Raw genomic sequence first — 18728 nt, forward strand, 5'->3', positions numbered from 1 at the left:
AGCTCGATCCAGAACTAGCTCGACTCTACCAATTGTCTAACCAAGCATAAGCTCGTCGAGTTGTAGCTCGACCTAGCACAAGCTAGTCGCGACCTATCGTTGCAGTTGTTCAACCAATTCTTAGATAACCTCAGATCCCAGATATCTCGAGAAGGATCAAATCGACGGCAATCTTTGTGCAATCACAATGCCCAATCACGAGAATATTTGAGTTGCATTTCAAACTTAATTGTAATCCCTTTATTTTCGATTTTTCCTTTATACAAACTTTGTATATAAAGCCCCTCCAACGATGAGAAAGGGGTTAGAAAATATTTTTAGGATTATAATTGTAAGCTCTCTCGGCAAATACAAAAACAGTAGGCTTAAGAGTTCATATCGCCGAACCACTTTAAAAATCTCCTTGCCATTCATTCACTGCTAGTTATCTGTAATCATACACACACCGGCTTTGATCCTGTCAAGGTCGATTAGATCACTCTAGTTGGTGCAGATTTCTGTATCAACATTTTGGCGCTAGAAGAAGGGCCTCTGCCAATATCTCAGAAATTCTGGTGAATAGCCACATCGATTTAATTAGTCTAGGCCCACAATGGTGAGTACAAGATCGAAAACCACTACCAAAAACCACGACAATGTGGAGACCACCCATTAGGAAGTGCAACAGAACTTACTAAATGTCGACCACTAGTGCCGCCAACTCAACAAGCCACAAATAACCAAAGGATAGGAATGTCAAACCCTGAAAACGGCCAACTGGTGGAGATGATCAGAACATTGGTTGCATAGGCGGTGCAACAGAATGTGGCTGAGTTGAGAAATTAGCAACCAATCGCACAAGACCTTGACCAGCCACGCTTTACCAATATCACCTCGACAGGTCAAAATTTAGCTGGTGACCAATCTGGCTCATTGGCGCTAAGGGGTGAGCAACGCCTCCGACGTTATAGAGTACACTTCACTCACAAGCATGAGTCCTGGGGGAAAACTAACCCTGAGAAGCGTCCAGGGAAACAACCAATGGATGAAAGCAAAGGTAAGGGTCACCCACAAGATGCTTGACCTACTCGATGATATCCCCAACATTTGCGTGCCAGTCTTAACCTATGCCCAAGACAAGCTCGATCCTCGAAAGCTCGTGAGACGAGTCATGTACACCAATCTGGCAATGATCGATGTTCTGGTTATAACCGATGTTGCGAGCAATGCACTGACGAGCATGATGGCACCTATCAACCTAGCCATCAGGACTCAACTTTGTGCATCAATGCGCATAATGGAGGGGGCTCACAAGCAACAGATTTACGAACACACTTGCTCGAGGTAAGGCTAAATAAAGCCAGCCAGGGCAATCACAATGAAACTTAGATCATGTGCAGAAAATGGTCGACGACCTAAGAGCCCGCTAGAACAATGCGGCAGAAGAAATAGTAAGCTCTCCCTTCACAGAGGAAGTTCGCTAAGCCCCTCTTCCACAAGGATTTAGGGTGCTAGAAAGTAAGTTTGACGAGAAAGGAGATCCTAGAGACCACCTCGACACTTTCAATGACCTAATGGAGCTGGACAAGGTCTGTGACTTGGTAAAGTGCACTGCTTCATGGTCACATTGGTAGGGGATGCCAAGAGGTGGTACAAAAGGCTCAAGGCGAACTCCATTAGTTCTTGGCAACAATTCTCCTTGTTGTACTTGCAGCAATTCCAAGGGAGGAGACAATTCCCTATGCCGCTCAGTTACTTGAGTAACATTCACCAGGAAAGAGATGAAACAATGACCTCATATTTAACGAGGTTTTAGAACAAGCAAGCAAAAGTCACGGATGCACCCGAAGAGTCAATCTAGACTTTGCTAATAGCAAGCATCAGGCTATAAACAGAGTTATGGAAAGAGCTCCAAAGTAAAGATCATGTGAGCCTAGCCAAGTTTTACTAGATGGCTACAAAACACTAGCGAGTAGAAAGTTCACTAGCAGCCCTAACCAGATGCTCGCTGCAAAGAGCCACGGACATGAGACAAGATCACTCATCAGACAAGCGGAGAGGCCAAGACTACAATGATAGGGATTGGAACAGGTCCTAAAAAAGACAGAGAATGGATAACCGCAGGGACATGCAACTTTTCCCGTGGTACGTAGAATACACCCCCCTAACACAAGACATAGCCCACATATACGAATTCTCCCATGAAACGCAGAGACTGCCCGCTCCAGAAAGAATGAGGGGGTTCTGAGTAGAGGAGATCGACAAAAATATTGTCGATACCACTGGGACATCGAGTACAATACCAACGAGTGTCGGGCCTTAAAGGATGCCATCGAAGACCTGATACGAAGAGGCCACCTAAAGGAATCTGTTAAAGAGGCACCAACTCACGAAAATGTTGACGAGGAAAATAACCAGGTCTAGCAAGCCTCGACCAACGCCAACAACGATGTCCTGGTAGGCATGATCTATGGGGGGCCCGACATAGCGGGGAGCTCAAGGCGCACTCATGAGTAATATGGTTGAAAGGCTAGAACAGACTTGGTTTCCTCGACAATGAGTTATGAACAAGAGCCGCCAAAGCGGTCCAGACAAGAGAAAAGGTAACAGATTTGAGTGTTCATTGTTGAAAACCAAAATGCCGCTCAAAATGACTTCTAGGGGAAAAGGGTAACTAGTTGACAATTGGTTTGTTAATGAGAAGGCTCGGCAGCGTTATGAAGGCGTAATCAAAAGAAAAGGTAAAGGGTTTATTGCTGAGAGAGGATTGACCACAATCCATAGGGAAGATTGGAACCGAGGAGAAATTGGGATATCTTCATGAGTGAACCCAAACATTTAGCCATAGAGCCAATAGTGAAAGAATTCTATGCTAACTTCCCTGAGTGTGATCCCGGGCATGTTTATGTGAGAGGTATTGATGTGCCAATCGATGTGAAAGTTATCAATGATTTCTACAAACTGGATCCAATTGACCGTGATGAGTACCAAGAATTTAGAAAGAAGCAGTTTAAGGAGGACGAGATACTTAAGGTCATAGCAAAGCCAGGTACCCATTGGGAGATTTCGAAGAAGGGGATAAAAAGCATTAAGGGAACGAATTTGATTCCTATGGCTAGATTATGGCAGTCCTTTGTGTGGGCGAGGATGGTTCTGGAGACGCATTATAATACAGTGGCTTTTGAGCGGGCAGTGTTGCTTTATTCCATTGGCACTGAAAAGAAAATAGATGTGGGGAATATTATCATGACGAGTATACGGCATGCAGCCAAACTAGGGTGAGGGAGCTTCGCCTTCCCACATCTCATCACTGAGTTGTGCACTCGAGCGGGAGTCAAGAAGGTAGATGATGAACCACTTATTCATCTTCCCCACCTTTTGACACCAACTACTATCACAAGCTACTTGAGCGTCCTCCCAGAGAAGGACCTAACTCCGGGACGAAAAGAAAAAGAACCATAGAAGTTGCCATATCATCCAATTCAACATCCTCGACAAAGGAGCTACTGCAGCAAATTTTGGACAAGGTGAACCAGATGGAACGATGGTAAGATTGGATGGCCGAGCAGACCCAAATGTTATACGATATGCAACATAGCTACTGGACCAATCTAAGCGTTGATGTTTTGAACTTCTAATGGGAAGACTGGCAAGAAGAGGAAGAAGATGATGACAATGAAGGCGATGAGGAAGACGAAGAATGAAACCTGAAGCATTTGTTTTGTATTTTTCTGTTTTCATTTGTTCTTGTTTTTGTTTGGTACATTGGAACTAATTTTCTTTTCTTTTTAGATTGTTAATTATTGTTGAATTTTCTAGTTAGTTTGTAAGGGCGAGATTAAGTTGTAATATTTTCATATTAGTCAGTGGAATTCTCTAACACAGTGGACACCACAGAATTTCATGTGTTTTACAAATGACGATGATAAGAAATCCAAGGAATGCATGCGCATGCTGTTGAATGAAAATCAAACTGCACGGATTAATCAAGGAACTATCTCGTACCTTTTTCATTCTGTTTTTCTATTCTTGGGTTATGCATGATGTGACATTGGGGACAATGTCATTTTTAGTTTGGGGGTAGGAAAATTTGAAATTTTGATTTGTGTTCAGTTGTTTTTATGTTTTGTATTGTTGTGTCATTGATGAATTGCATAAGTCTATGATGAGAATAGGATTGTTGGTATTTTATTTATGGAAAATGTTAAGCATTGCTTTAAGTTTAGGTTGGTTGACTTGATTTAGCTTGAGGTTTGTTGAGTGGTTCAACCACCATTTTCATTTTTTTGGCATGCTTAGATTCATTTTATGTGGTTAAGTGAAGTCTTGATAATGTTGGTAGACTCTAGAACCTAGTTAAGAAGTGCTTAAGCGAAATTATAGGATTAGACATTGTTGAGGAAATGATTTAGGCATTTTTTTCGGAACGTTTGAGCCTTTCCAGCCGACCCATGAATGAATCTTTCCCTAGTCACCCATTTGAGCCTTATGAGATTATCATTGCATTATTTTCCTTGCAAACCAAAAATTGTCCAATCCCTATACCCTAAACACTTTATCATACCCTTTAGGAGAATTATGGACCTAATGTATGACACAAAAGAGCTTTGAGAGGTGTGTGAATAAGTGATAGACCAAAATCTTAAGTTTGGGGGTTGCAAAAAGGGCAGGAAGAAGGGGTAATAGACCTCAATGGTGTTGGAAATATTTCTTCCAAAATAAAATTTCTTTAGTTCAATTCAAAAAAAAAAAAAAAAAGAAAAAAAGAAATGCATAAGTTTGAGGGTTGTAAAATGGTTGACACTTTGATTGGTGGTTGAGAAAGAAAAAGGAGATTGATGTAGCTCTTAGTGTTTGCATGAGGAAAACTGAGTTCTCTTACTTTGTTTATCCTATCATTTTCTTTGAAGCCCACTAACCGAGCCTAATGTTACAAGCCTGTAAAGATCTTTTGATCCTTAGTGATGTCTAATCCTCATTAGTGGAGAGTAGTTCGATACTCAAGCTTATGGAGTCTACCACCATTTGATAAACTTCACATTTCTGCATATAATAATCTGGGAAGTCGGAAGGTGGACTGAAGTGGGGATTACCTACTCAAGGGACCAATAGAGAAAGATAGTCAATTCAACTTATAACTTCTTGGAGTGTTGAGCATTTCCCAGTAATAATTTTTCAACAATTTTTTAGACTTGTATAAATTCTAGGCAGTTCTTTGTGTTTGAGTTCGAGTCTAATTTTTCTCATTTCATTTTCAATTTTGTTGTTTTTTGTTTTTGTTTGTTAGTTGTTTTTCTTTTAGTCATGTTTTGTACCTGATGCTCAGGGATGAGCATGCCTTAAGTTTGGGGGTATTTGATAATCTTAGGATTATACTGTTTTATCTAGGCTTTTTGGCCAGATTTTGGATACTTCTTATGTCGTTTTTGCCTGAATTACAACTTAATTTCATATGTTTTATGTTTTAGGCCAAAACGTGTACTTTGAGCAAATAAAGAGCGGAATTGAGTTTTTGGACCCAGAAGCAAGCGAATCTCAGGATTTGGGAAAATTCTGACATGGATTTGAAGCACTATGAAACTTGTTCCTATTGGAGAGCACCAAGATTGAAGATTCAAGCAAGGAAGCAAGCAGAGGGCAATTCCATAATTTCAAGAATGGTTCAGAACATTTCGCCGCGGCGATATTCTCTCGGGAAGTCGTTGCCAAGACGAAGATTATTCTTCGCCGCGGCGAAGTCTGCGATTTCTAGTTTTTATTAAAACGCATAGTTTTATTTTAGGAAAGTTTTAGGTTTTGTGGACCGACTATATAAGAAAAACTTAGCCATTTTAGAAGGGAGTTCGACATTTTGGGAGAAAAGAGAGAAGATTTGAGGTTGATTTGAGATTGAACTCTATGGGATTCATCAAATAGGGAAGATTTTTGTTCTCTTTCTTTATTCCAACATGTTGAATGCTATGTTTATTGTGTTTATTTCGATTTTTGTTAATTTCATTATGAACTAACTCACTTTCGGTTAGGGTTTTGATGTAATTAGGATTTTTATGTTTAATCAATAGATTATTGTTGCTTTTACATTCTACTACATGGATTGTGTGATTACTCTTGTTTTTATTGAATTTATTTGTTGAAAATGATGAGATTGAGAAATGATTCATGTATAAGCTTCTTAGGGTAATTGCCACTGTTGTATTGAACGCTAGAGATAGGTTTGAGAATCAATGAAATCAATTTAGGATTCCATTAGCTTAACGAACTTGGAACTATTAATCTTCAAATTGTTGGGTGCGGAAGCTTAATAGGGAAAAGTAGGAAAACATAACCTGAGAAGGTATGTTTTACGCATTAGGGAGTTCGATTTATAATCCGTTCATGTGAGTGTAGAAGTAGCATAATTCATAGAATCCTAGTGAAGTCAAAACCCTAACCGTTTGCTTAATTGATATTTTCTCTCGAATTAGTTTTACTTGTTAGGAAACGATCCATTGATGCAATGGAAAACAAAAGATAATAATAACACAGATCATTCCATAGAACCAAGATCAGGGTACAAATTTACAGTTTATATCAAAATAAGAATCTGCAGAAAATTAGTTTAGAGTTTAAGAAATCATACGCACGTTTGGAGGCTCCTCCAACTTTGTCTCTAAGCGTATTTTGCTACTGACCAAAGTGTAGGATCGAACCGATGTAGTCCACACGAAGATAATCGCAAGGAACTAAAGAGGGATTTGCTAGACCCTCTTTAGCCTTAAGAACAAAGAAGAAATGAAGAGTATTTGATTTAAAACCAAAACTCAAATCTAGTGTGAGAGAGTGTTTTGGGTGATGTGGCTTTTCTCTTTTCAATGAAAAGAATGAAAAAAATCAATCTCTTATATCTCAATTAACCTTTTACTTTTATAGTCAAGTTTGATTGCCATATTCCCTTATGGAATAGGCTTGGGCTCCAACCCAAACACCCCTTGTTTCCAAACATTCCCAATTAGATATTTTAATTTTGTTTATCATTATCTCAATTAATATATATTTAATATATATTTATTAATATTTAACAATAATGATAATTTATTTAAATATATGCGAACACATATTTAAATGTAATCTCACTTATTTAATTTTTCTAACAAATTAAATAAAGGCTACGATCTCAGCAAATTTAATTGCACTGTGAAATTACCAAAATACCCTTTCGCCTAAAAAGACGAAAACACCATTCTTTCTTTCTGGCTCTTAAATTATCTTCTATGTGTGTGACCCATAGGCTCCTTATCATACCGGTAGTGTGTAGTATCGTAATTAACACCAATTAATCGTCTCACTAAACACAAACCAAGATTGGCCCCTAACAAGGCATCATGGCCACCCGATAGATTCAGATTCAGCAAAGTAGCTACCTGTCAACGATATGGTTATCGTACAATTCGATCCTTTCATCATCCGTTATCTTGATGAGACTGAGGCATAGAAATAGTGTCAACCATCGGTTACTCTCGATATTGTGTATTCAGTTATTGGACCAATAACCTGTATTATAAACTACATAGAGCAACAACTCAATCCCACTGTGGCCACAGTTTTAGTGTCATTGCCATTTACTGAATTGCGCCGTGAGATAACTTCTCCCATACCCAGGAGTGATGAATCCTCTGTCTATCCACCATAGTCTTGATACACTCCTTGATGTAGCCAATCACTACCGTATTGACAGCTCTGAATAGAACTGCGTTAGGCTAGTGTCAAACTACACCAATCAGTGCACAAGACACTTCGGTGATCTCAAGTCTAAGGACCACATGCACCACCATTCGTTAGAGGATTTGTTCCATAGACACTAGGGTTACCATCCATATGGAATCCTCTGGTAGGTTAGTCCAGTGAACTTGCCTACAGTAAGCACCCATGTGTTGCACTAGGTTGTCACCAAACAATCTTGACAAGTGAGATTAGTCACTGCTTTTCGACAGGGTCATTCAACACTATGATAGCCTTATCGTATTATCTGTGCCCTTACTTCAGAATAATACTAGGGCTATAGACGTTTCTAGAATGACCACCATATGTGCTCATAGGGTTCTCACTATCAAGATTTGAAACACTTGATACCCTCGTCACGATTCTACTATTCTAAGGACATATATCAATACATATTGCAATAATAATGATTTACGCGATATAGAATAAAATGCCTTTTATTATTGATTAATGAACATTATTACAAAGAGTCAATTGTACAATAATTGATTGGCTCTAGGGCACCTACTCTAACAATACTGTCATTAATTAGCCTTTACGTTAGTAGTAAATTTTGTTTTCACTTTAGCTTAAATTCATCCCGCAAATCCAAACATTTTTCGTTTTCTCCAACTTGTCAAACAATTAGGAAAATCAATGCTTAACAAACAATCCTCGTGGGAACGATGCTTTACTTATCACTTTATTACTTTTTGCGACTAGTGCACTTATTATACATTGCATGTTGTAGTTACAACGCATCAGTGTTGAAGCCAACCTAGAGAAGATTCAAGCTCTTCTAGACATGAAAAACCTGACCAATATAAGGCAAATACATGGCTTGACAGAGCGTGTAGCCGCACCTAGTAGGTTTTTTTCCCAAGCAATGGATAGATGCTTACCATTCTTTGACACCTTGAAGGGGAGGAAGGGTTTCAAGTGGACAGAGGAGTGCAAGAGAGCCTTCCAAGAACTAAAGAGACATCTAGGACAACCTCATTTATTATCAAAGCCCGTCCAGGGTGAGCCACTATTGTTATATTTATTGGTGTCAAAGTCCGTCATTAACACGGCTTTGGTACGCAAAGAAGGGGGAGTGTAGTGGCCGATATACTATGGGAACAAAATTCTACTCGACACGGAGACAAGGTATCCCAATATGGAGAAGCTCGCCTATGCCCTTATCATTGTCGCTAAGAAGCCGTGACCTTATTTCCAGGCACACTCCATTCATGTGTTGACAAACTTCTCGTTGAGGAAGATAATGCAAAAGCCCATGGCATTGGGTAGATTGATCTAGTGGATGATGGAAATGAGTCAACATGATATCAAGTACATCCTGAGAACTGTAATCAAAGGTTAGGCTTTGGCAGACTTTATATCAAAATTCTCCTATCAGCTAGAAGGGGAAATAAGCCCGGTTGGAGCAAGCACCTCAGGGGAAAGCAAATAGTTGAAGCCAAAGCTTGACGACCTATGGTAGTGGACTCTGTATGTAGATGGTTTCTCAAATGAGAAGGGGGCAAGAGTAGGGCTTGTGCTCGAAAGTCCTGAAAAAACCCGATCAAAGCCGTAATAAGGTTTGGGTTCGCTGCCTCCAACAACAAAGCTTGGTATGAGGCATTGCTCGTGGGGTTCTGCCTTGCCAAGGAAATGGGGGTAGAGTCCATCAAGGTTTACAATGACTCCCAACTCATAGTCCACCAAACTACCCAAGAGTATCAAGCAAAGGAGGATAAAATGGCATCCTACCTCCAGTTGGTAAAGTCTAAGCATGAGCAGTTCAAATCCTTTACAGTCCTTTAGATCCCAAGGGAGAGGAATTCGATAGCTGATGCTCTAGCCCACTTAGCCTCTACAATGAGCCAAGACAAAACTGATTCGATACCAGTTAAGTTCCTCCTAAGTCTGAGCATCTCCGCTCCACAAGAACCAGACTTAGCAACAAGTCAGAGATACACGTAATCATCGCCTACCTAAGGGATGGAACCTTGCCAAGATGGAGAAATGAAGCTAGAACACTCTGCGCAAAATCAGCTTGATACACGCTCATCAATGAAAGCGTGGGTTCAATTCACCACTATTGCGATATGTCGACCATGAGGATGCATACTATGTTCTGAGAGAGATCCATGAGGGCATTTGCAGGAACCATGTAGGAGGTAGATCTCTGGCATACAAAGTGTTTCGTCAGGGTTATTAATGGTAATGGTTTTGATGATACAATAGACTATGTTGATAATCCGTGGATTATACTATTTTCATTGGACTTCTTAGTCGGATTTCAGATACTTCTTAGTTCATTTTAACCTGAATTGCTACTTAATTCTTTATATTTTGTGTTTCAGGCTAAAATGGACATTTTATGCAAATAAGGAGCGAATTGGAGTTTTTGGACCCAAAAGTGAGCGGATCTCAAAAGTTGGGAAAGTTCTAAAGCAGAGTGGATGCACTATGAAGCTTGTTTCCATGAGGAGAGTGACGAAGATCGAAGATTCAAGCAAAGAAGCAAGCGGGGGGCAATTCTGGTATTTCAGAATTCCACATGAAGGTTTGCTGCGGCGAAGAGAGTTGCGCACGAGGGATTAATTCACTTCTTCGCTACGGCGAAGTCTGCAAATTCCAAAAGCGTATAGTTTCATTTAGGCATTTTTCTAGGTTTTTGGGCTGAGTATGAAAGAAAAACTTAGTCATTTTTTATAGGGAGTTCGTTTATAGAGAGAGAGAGCAGCTATTTTCATTCTCTTAGGTTTAATTTGGGCGAACTTTGATTGAAAAGAGTGAAGATTCAAGATTGAAACCAGTGGATTCATCATCTTTGGGAGATTTCTTGTGTTTTCTCTTATTTTCATTATGTTGAACATTGGGGTTTTCGTTTCTTTTGATTGTGTTGTTGATTTAGCTATGAACTAACCCATTTTGGGTTAGGGTTTTGATGTAGTTTGGATTCTAATGGGTTAAGTAATTGATGATTATTATTTTCATATGATTTTGTTTAGATTGTGTGATTATTCTGAAATTATTGTTTTTATGTGATGAACATGATGAGATTGAGAAATAATTCATGTTAAGCTTCTTGGGTAATCACCATTGTAGTATTAAATGCTAGAGATAGATTTAAGAATCAATAAAATCAATTTAGGATTCTTGTGCTTAATGAACTTTGAACTATTAATCTTCATTTTGTTGGGTGCGGAAGTTTAATAGGAAAGAGTAAGGAAATATAGCCTGAGAAGGTATATTTTATACCCTAGAGGGTTCGATTTACAATCAATGCATGTGAATATGGAATTAGTATAATCTTTAGGGTTAACCCAAAGAGTCCGAATGAAGTCAAAACCCTACCCGTTTGTTTTGAATTGATTTTATCCGTGTCTTAAATTTTGCTTTCATCATTTAGTTTTGAACAATTAGAAATTTTGTTTTATTTTTTAAGTTTAATTTGTCTCCCTTCAATCCAAACAACTCGATTGCTCCAACTTGAAAACAGTAGAAAAACTTAGTGCTTAGCCACCAATCCTCATGAGAACGATACTCACTCATCACTCTATTACTTGTGTGATTAGTATACTTGCTACATATTGCATGTTGTAGTAAACACGCATCACTATTCCTCTTTTCAGACACTCCATTGTGTTAGGGTGTATACGGAGGGGTGAGTTGTGATACTATCCCACATTCCTTCAGGTATTCAGAAAACCTTGAGCTTAAGTATTCACCTCCTCGATCCGACCAAAGAGCTTTAATACTTTTACCCAACATATTCTGTACTTCATTCCTGAATTCTTTGAACTTATCAAGGACTTCAGATTTATGTCTCATAAGGTAGACATAACCATATCTACTAAAATCATCAGTAAATGTGATGAAGTAGGAATATCCACCTCTGGCTTCAACTGTTAGTGGACCACATACATCACTATGGATGATGCCTAATAGTTTAGTAGCCCTTTCACTTCGTCCTATGAAAGGTGACTTGCTCATCTTGCCTAAAAGGCATGACTCGTATACCTCAAATGACTGGAAGTTAAAAGGGTCCAAAACTCCATCCCTTTGAAGTTTTGCAATGTGGGTCTGATTAACATGACCCAATCTACAATGCCAGAGGCATGTATGGTTTTGTTTGCAATGTTTAGCTTTCTTAGTTTCAACGGTGAGAATATCCTTATTGTTCAAATCAAGAACATATAATACGTTATATAACCTTGCAATTCCAAATAGAATACCATTCAAACTAAATGGCAACAATCCATTAGAAATCTCAAAACGATATCTTATATCATCCAAAGCAGATACTGAAATAATGTTTCTAGAAATCGCAGGTACAAAATAATAGTCTTTGAGTTCTAATAATAAGCCCAAAGGCAAAGACAAATAATAAGTCCCTACAGCTAATGCAACCACATGTGCTCCATTTCCAACTCGTAGGTCCACTTCTCCCTTGGCGAGCAATCTACTATGCCTTAGTCCCTACACATCAGTACAAATGTGAGTACCACATCCTATGTCAATGACCTAAGATGTTGAAGGAGAAAAGTTAATCTCAATCATAAACATACCTGAAGTTGAAGCATTTGACTTCTTCTTGTTTGCAAGGAAAGCCTTACAGTGCTTCCTCTAGTGGCCAGGCTTGCCACAGTAGAAGCAAACTACCTTCCCACATTTCCTTACGCCACCCGCAGGCTTGAGAGCATCCTATCCTTTAGGCTTGGGCTTGGGATTGGCCTTGGCCTTTCCTTTGCCCTTACCCTTGGAAACTACCAGCAAAACAGGCTTGGACTTCTTCAAGTCCTGCTCTGCAGTCCTTAGCATGTTCAAAAGCTCTGACAGGGTTTTCACCATAACGTTCATATTGAAGTTCATTATGAACGGTGCATAAGAGTCAGGCAAGGATTGCNTGGAAGCTTAATAGGGAAGAGTAAGGAAATATAGCCTGAGAAGGTATATTTTATACTTTAGAGAGTTCGATTTACAATCAATGCATGTGAATATGGAATTAGTATAATCCTTAGGTTTAACCCAGAGAGTTCAAATGAAGTCAAAACCCTACCAGTTTGTTTGAATTGATTTTATCCGTGTTTTAACTCTTGCTTTCATAATTTAGTTTTGAATATTTATAAATTTTGATTTAGTTTAGTTTAAAATTCTCCCATAAATCCAAACAATTCGATTGCTCCAACTTGAAAACAGTAGAAAAACTTAGTGCTTAACAATCAATCCTCGTGGGAACGATACTCACTCATCACTCTATTACTTGTGCTATTAGTATACTTGCTACATATTGCATGTTGTAGTAAACACGAATCAAGTTTTTGGCGCCGTTGCCAGGGATTGAGTTTTGTGTTAACATTAAAATTTTTTTGTGTTAGCTAGATTGGAGTGTTATTTTTACTTAATTGTTATTTGTTTTTATTTTTGTTATTTTTCTTTGTTGGTGTGATTTTACTCTTGCTATTTTTCTGTGTAGTTTATGCCAAGAGCAAGACGTCAGCCAGTGGTTCCTATTGATCCTGAGATTGACAGAACCACTCGAAGACTGAACAGAGAAAGAAGAGAAAGAGAAGCTACAATTGAACCAGAAGAAATAGTTGTAGAGATGGCAGAGAATAGAACATTGAGGGAATTCTTTGTTCCTTCAGTTGAGGGCAGTGGGTTGAGCATTACGAGACCAGCAGTCCAAGCCAACACTTTTGAAATAAAGCCGGCAATCATCCAGATGATCCAGTAGTCGGTTCAGTTCAGGGGGATTTGAAGGAAGATCCAAATCTACACATTGCAAATTTCTTGGAGATTTGTGATTCTTTCAAGTCTAACGGAGTGTCAGACGATGCAATCAGATTGAGACTATTCCCATTTTCATTGAAGGATAAAGCTATGGGATGGTTACTAGCACTATCAGTAGGAACAATCACCACATGGAATGATTTAGCATAGAAGTCCCTGACAAAATTCTTTCCTCCAGCAAAGTCAACAAAGTTGAGAAATGACATCACGTCATTCATTCAAGAAGAGTCAGAATCTTTGTATGAGGCTTGGGAGAGATACAAAGAGTTACTGAGAAGGTGTCCACATCATGGGTTGCCAGTTTGGATGGAAGTCCAAACATTTTATAATGGATTAACAGTGAATGTGCAAACTGTGGTGGATGTAGCCTCGGGAGGAGCATTATAGAATAAGACTCCGGAAGAAGCTCACGAGTTGCTTGAGGTTCTGGCAAGCAACAACTATCAAAGATCTAATGAGAGGGTGCAACCGAAGAAATCCATGGGTCTTCATGAAGTTGATGGATATACAACCATTTTAGCCCAACTAACAGCACTTTAGAAATAGTTTGGGAAGTATGCAAGTAAATTCCATTCAAGCACCTCAACTAACTTGTGATTTTTGTACAGGTAATCACGTAAGCAGTCAATGTCAAGTAGGGAACACGTTTGCCTTAGCATCGTCATCATCGGAGCAAGTTAACTACTTGGCTAGAAATTAAAGGCAATAGAATAATCCGTACTCCAACACATTTAATCCCGGTTGGAGGAATCACCCAAACCTATCTTGGGGCAATCAAAACCAACAGAATCAGCAAAACAATAAATGGAATCAAAGGGCATTGCCAAATAACCAAACAGGGGTGAACAACAAACAAGGAGACCAAAGAGTGACAAAATTGGAGGACATGTTTGGGAAGTTCATGCAAGAGACCATAAGTTTTATAAATGAGACGAGAACTAATTTTAGAAATCAAGGGGTGTCCATTCGGAATCTTGAGGTACAGATGGGACAATTGGTTGAAAAGCTAAATGAGACACCACAAGGGTCTTTACCAAGCAATACAGTGACTAACCCACGTGAGCAAGCAAATGCAATAATTTTGAGGAGTGGGACAGTTTTGGAAGAGGTGGAAAAATCAAGAGAAGAAGAAAGCCCACCATGGGACAGTTTCGAGGCAATTCGTATGTTGAGTTGAGTCTAAGTTGTGTTTGTTCATTTTTCAGTTTTGTTGTGTTGTGTTTTGTGTTTTTGGTTATTTATTGTTTTTCTTTCATTGAATCCTTATGCTCGGGGACGAGCATGTCTTTAGTTTGGGGGTATTTGATAATCCGTGGATTATACTGTTTTGATTAGACTTTTTAGCCGGATTTCATATACTTTTTAGTCATTTTGACCTGAATTGCTACTTAATTCTTTACATTTTGTGTTTCAGGCTAGAATGGACATTTAATGCAAATAAGGAGCGAATTGGAGTTTTTGGATTCAGAAGTGAGCGAATCTCAGAAGTTGGGAAAGTTCTGAAGCAGAATGGATGCACGATGAAGCTAGTTCCATGAGAAAAGTGTCAAAGATCGAAGATTCAAGCAAAGGAGCAAGTGAAGGGCAATTCTATAATTTAAGAATTCCACATGAAGGTTCGCCGCAGCAAAGAACAAGCTTGTTCTTCGCCGCGGCGAAGAAAGTTGCGCACATGGGTTTATTTCACTTCTTCGCTGCGGCAAAGTCTGGGAATTTAAAAAACACGCAATTTCATTTAGGAATTTGTTTTTACGTTTTTGGCTGAGTATAAAAGAAAAACTTAGTCATTTTATAGAGAGTTCATTTTTTTCTGAGAGAGGGCAGCTTTTTTACATTGTCTTAGATTAGTTTTAGGCAAACTTTGTTGCAAAGGGTGAAGATTCGAGATTAAACCAGTGGATTCTTCATTTGGGGAGATTTTCTTGTCTTTTCTCTTGTTTTCATTATGTTGAACATTGGGGTTTTCGTTTCTTTTGATTGTGTTGTTGATTTAGCTATGAACTAACCCATTTTGGGTTAGGGTTTTGATGTAGTTCGGATTCTAATGGGTTAAGTAATTGATGATTATTATTTTCATATGATTTTGTTTAGATTGTGTGATTATTCTGAAATTATTGTTTTTATGTGATGAACATGATGAGATTGAGAAATAATTCATGCTAAGTTTCTTGGGTAATCACCATTGTAGTATTAAATGCTAGAGATAGATTTAAGAATCAATAAAATCAATTTAGGATTCTTGTGCTTAATGAACTTTGAACTATTAATCTTCATTTTGTTGGGTGCGGAAGTTTAATAGGAAAGAGTAAGGAAATATAGCCTGAGAAGGTATATTTTATACCCTAGAGGGTTCGATTTACAATCAATGCATGTGAATATGGAATTAGTATAATCTTTAGGGTTAACCCAAAGAGTCCGAATGAAGTCAAAACCCTACCCGTTTGTTTTGAATTGATTTTATCCGTGTCTTAAATTTTGCTTTCATCATTTAGTTTTGAACAATTAGAAATTTTGTTTTATTTTTTAAGTTTAATTTGTCTCCCTTCAATCCAAACAACTCGATTGCTCCAACTTGAAAACAGTAGAAAAACTTAGTGCTTAGCCACCAATCCTCATGAGAACGATACTCACTCATCACTCTATTACTTGTGTGATTAGTATACTTGCTACATATTGCATGTTGTAGTAAACACGCATCACTATTCCTCTTTTCAGACACTCCATTGTGTTAGGGTGTATACGGAGGGGTGAGTTGTGATACTATCCCACATTCCTTCAGGTATTCAGAAAACCTTGAGCTTAAGTATTCACCTCCTCGATCCGACCAAAGAGCTTTAATACTTTTACCCAACATATTCTGTACTTCATTCCTGAATTCTTTGAACTTATCAAGGACTTCAGATTTATGTCTCATAAGGTAGACATAACCATATCTACTAAAATCATCAGTAAATGTGATGAAGTAGGAATATCCACCTCTGGCTTCAACTGTTAGTGGACCACATACATCACTATGGATGATGCCTAATAGTTTAGTAGCCCTTTCACTTCGTCCTATGAAAGGTGACTTGCTCATCTTGCCTAAAAGGCATGACTCGTATACCTCAAATGACTGGAAGTTAAAAGGGTCCAAAACTCCATCCCTTTGAAGTTTTGCAATGTGGGTCTGATTAACATGACCCAATCTACAATGCCAGAGGCATGTATGGTTTTGTTTGCAATGTTTAGCTTTCTTAGTTTCAACGGTGAGAATATCCTTATTGTTCAAATCAAGAACATATAATACGTTATATAACCTTGCAATTCCAAATAGAATACCATTCAAACTAAATGGCAACAATCCATTAGAAATCTCAAAACGATATCTTATATCATCCAAAGCAGATACTGAAATAATGTTTCTAGAAATCGCAGGTACAAAATAATAGTCTTTGAGTTCTAATAATAAGCCCAAAGGCAAAGACAAATAATAAGTCCCTACAGCTAATGCAACCACATGTGCTCCATTTCCAACTCGTAGGTCCACTTCTCCCTTGGCGAGCAATCTACTATGCCTTAGTCCCTACACATCAGTACAAATGTGAGTACCACATCCTATGTCAATGACCTAAGATGTTGAAGGAGAAAAGTTAATCTCAATCATAAACATACCTGAAGTTGAAGCATTTGACTTCTTCTTGTTTGCAAGGAAAGCCTTACAGTGCTTCCTCTAGTGGCCAGGCTTGCCACAGTAGAAGCAAACTACCTTCCCACATTTCCTTACGCCACCCGCAGGCTTGAGAGCATCCTATCCTTTAGGCTTGGGCTTGGGATTGGCCTTGGCCTTTCCTTTGCCCTTACCCTTGGAAACTACCAGCAAAACAGGCTTGGACTTCTTCAAGTCCTGCTCTGCAGTCCTTAGCATGTTCAAAAGCTCTGACAGGGTTTTCACCATAACGTTCATATTGAAGTTCATTATGAACGGTGCATAAGAGTCAGGCAAGGATTGCAGAATTAAATCCACTGGTAATTCTACATTCAACTCAAACCCTAAAGTCTCAAGCCTCTCCATGTGCTCAATCATTTTGAGCACATGAAGGCCAACTTGGGCTCCCTCGGTCAGGTGACTTCTAAACAATGCCTTTGACACCTTGTACCTCTCATGTGGAGCATTCCCTTCGTAAAGCTCCTTGAGGTGTAGAATAATGACAACAACGTCTATATTCTCATGCTGCTTTTGTAGCACTGGTGTCATTGATGCTAACATCAAGCATTGAACACCATCAGCATCATCAAGGAGCTTTTGATAAGTATCCTTTACTTCCTGAGTGGCATCAGGATCAGGCTTAGGCATGTATGGCTTATCAAGGATATACAATTTCTTTTCGAACTTAAGTATAATCCGAAGATTACTGTACGAGTCCGAGAAATTGGATCTATCCAACCTGTTTTCTTTCTCGATTATCGGTCGCAGGTTCATAATGCTCATTTTTAAGTGAATCTATAATTCATAAAAATAAAGTCAATATAATGTTTATTATTTCTTAATATGGTCTTTTATTAAAAAAACACTCCTACTATTTTCCTCAAGCCAATAGCCATCACTATTAACTCGAGAAAGCCCGTTGGCTTTCCTAGTGGACTGAGATCCCGTCTGGCCCATTTCAAACCTTTGTTGTGGCGAACAAGCCAAAATGGGTTGATTAGGTAGGCCAACAAACTTAATCCACACCAGTTGATGGCTCCCACTACCAACCTCAAATGTGAAGCAAGCCAACAAGCCAATCACACAACCCAACGGCCTAGCCATCGTCCTCAAGTGTGATTCCCAGTATCAGTAGAGTGGACACTACATGTCGCCATGTAAACTCAACATGTGTACTTCTCTACTATGCCTATGACGTGTTTATCAACCTTCGCTATAGCAAATAAGTAAAACTGTTATTTTAAGTCGACCCATCATTATTAAGGAAAACTCAATTGAATTTTAACCTCCCACTGGTAGAAGTGTACCCTTCGCTGTGGCGCACAACGTTCCGACGAACAGCGGTTTGATTAAAACCATGATGATGGAAGGCATACGTGACTTAATATATCTTATTTGAGGGTTTTTATTTAATGTCTCACCAGACTATTATCTTTGTTGAATGACATTGTTTGGCATGTTATTGAACATTCAACCTTAGCATGCATTCTAAACAAAAAATTAAACGTGCAGGTACATGGCCCACTAAAATCGATTTCTTCGA

The 18728-nt window shown here is 38.8% G+C and overlaps 1 non-coding gene across 1 annotated transcript; it reads right to left on the reverse strand.

Annotated features, from left to right (window-relative positions):
• Window positions 1–13689: 13689 nt before the first annotated feature.
• Window positions 13690–13796, reverse strand: LOC116111119. Its single transcript, XR_004125006.1, has one exon. It is a non-coding gene; the product is annotated as a small nucleolar RNA R71 (small nucleolar RNA).
• Window positions 13797–18728: the final 4932 nt, after the last annotated feature.

Source organism: Pistacia vera, unplaced genomic scaffold (genome assembly GCF_008641045.1).
Source record: "Pistacia vera cultivar Batoury unplaced genomic scaffold, PisVer_v2 Contig626, whole genome shotgun sequence".
Classification (NCBI taxonomy): domain Eukaryota; kingdom Viridiplantae; phylum Streptophyta; class Magnoliopsida; order Sapindales; family Anacardiaceae; genus Pistacia; species Pistacia vera.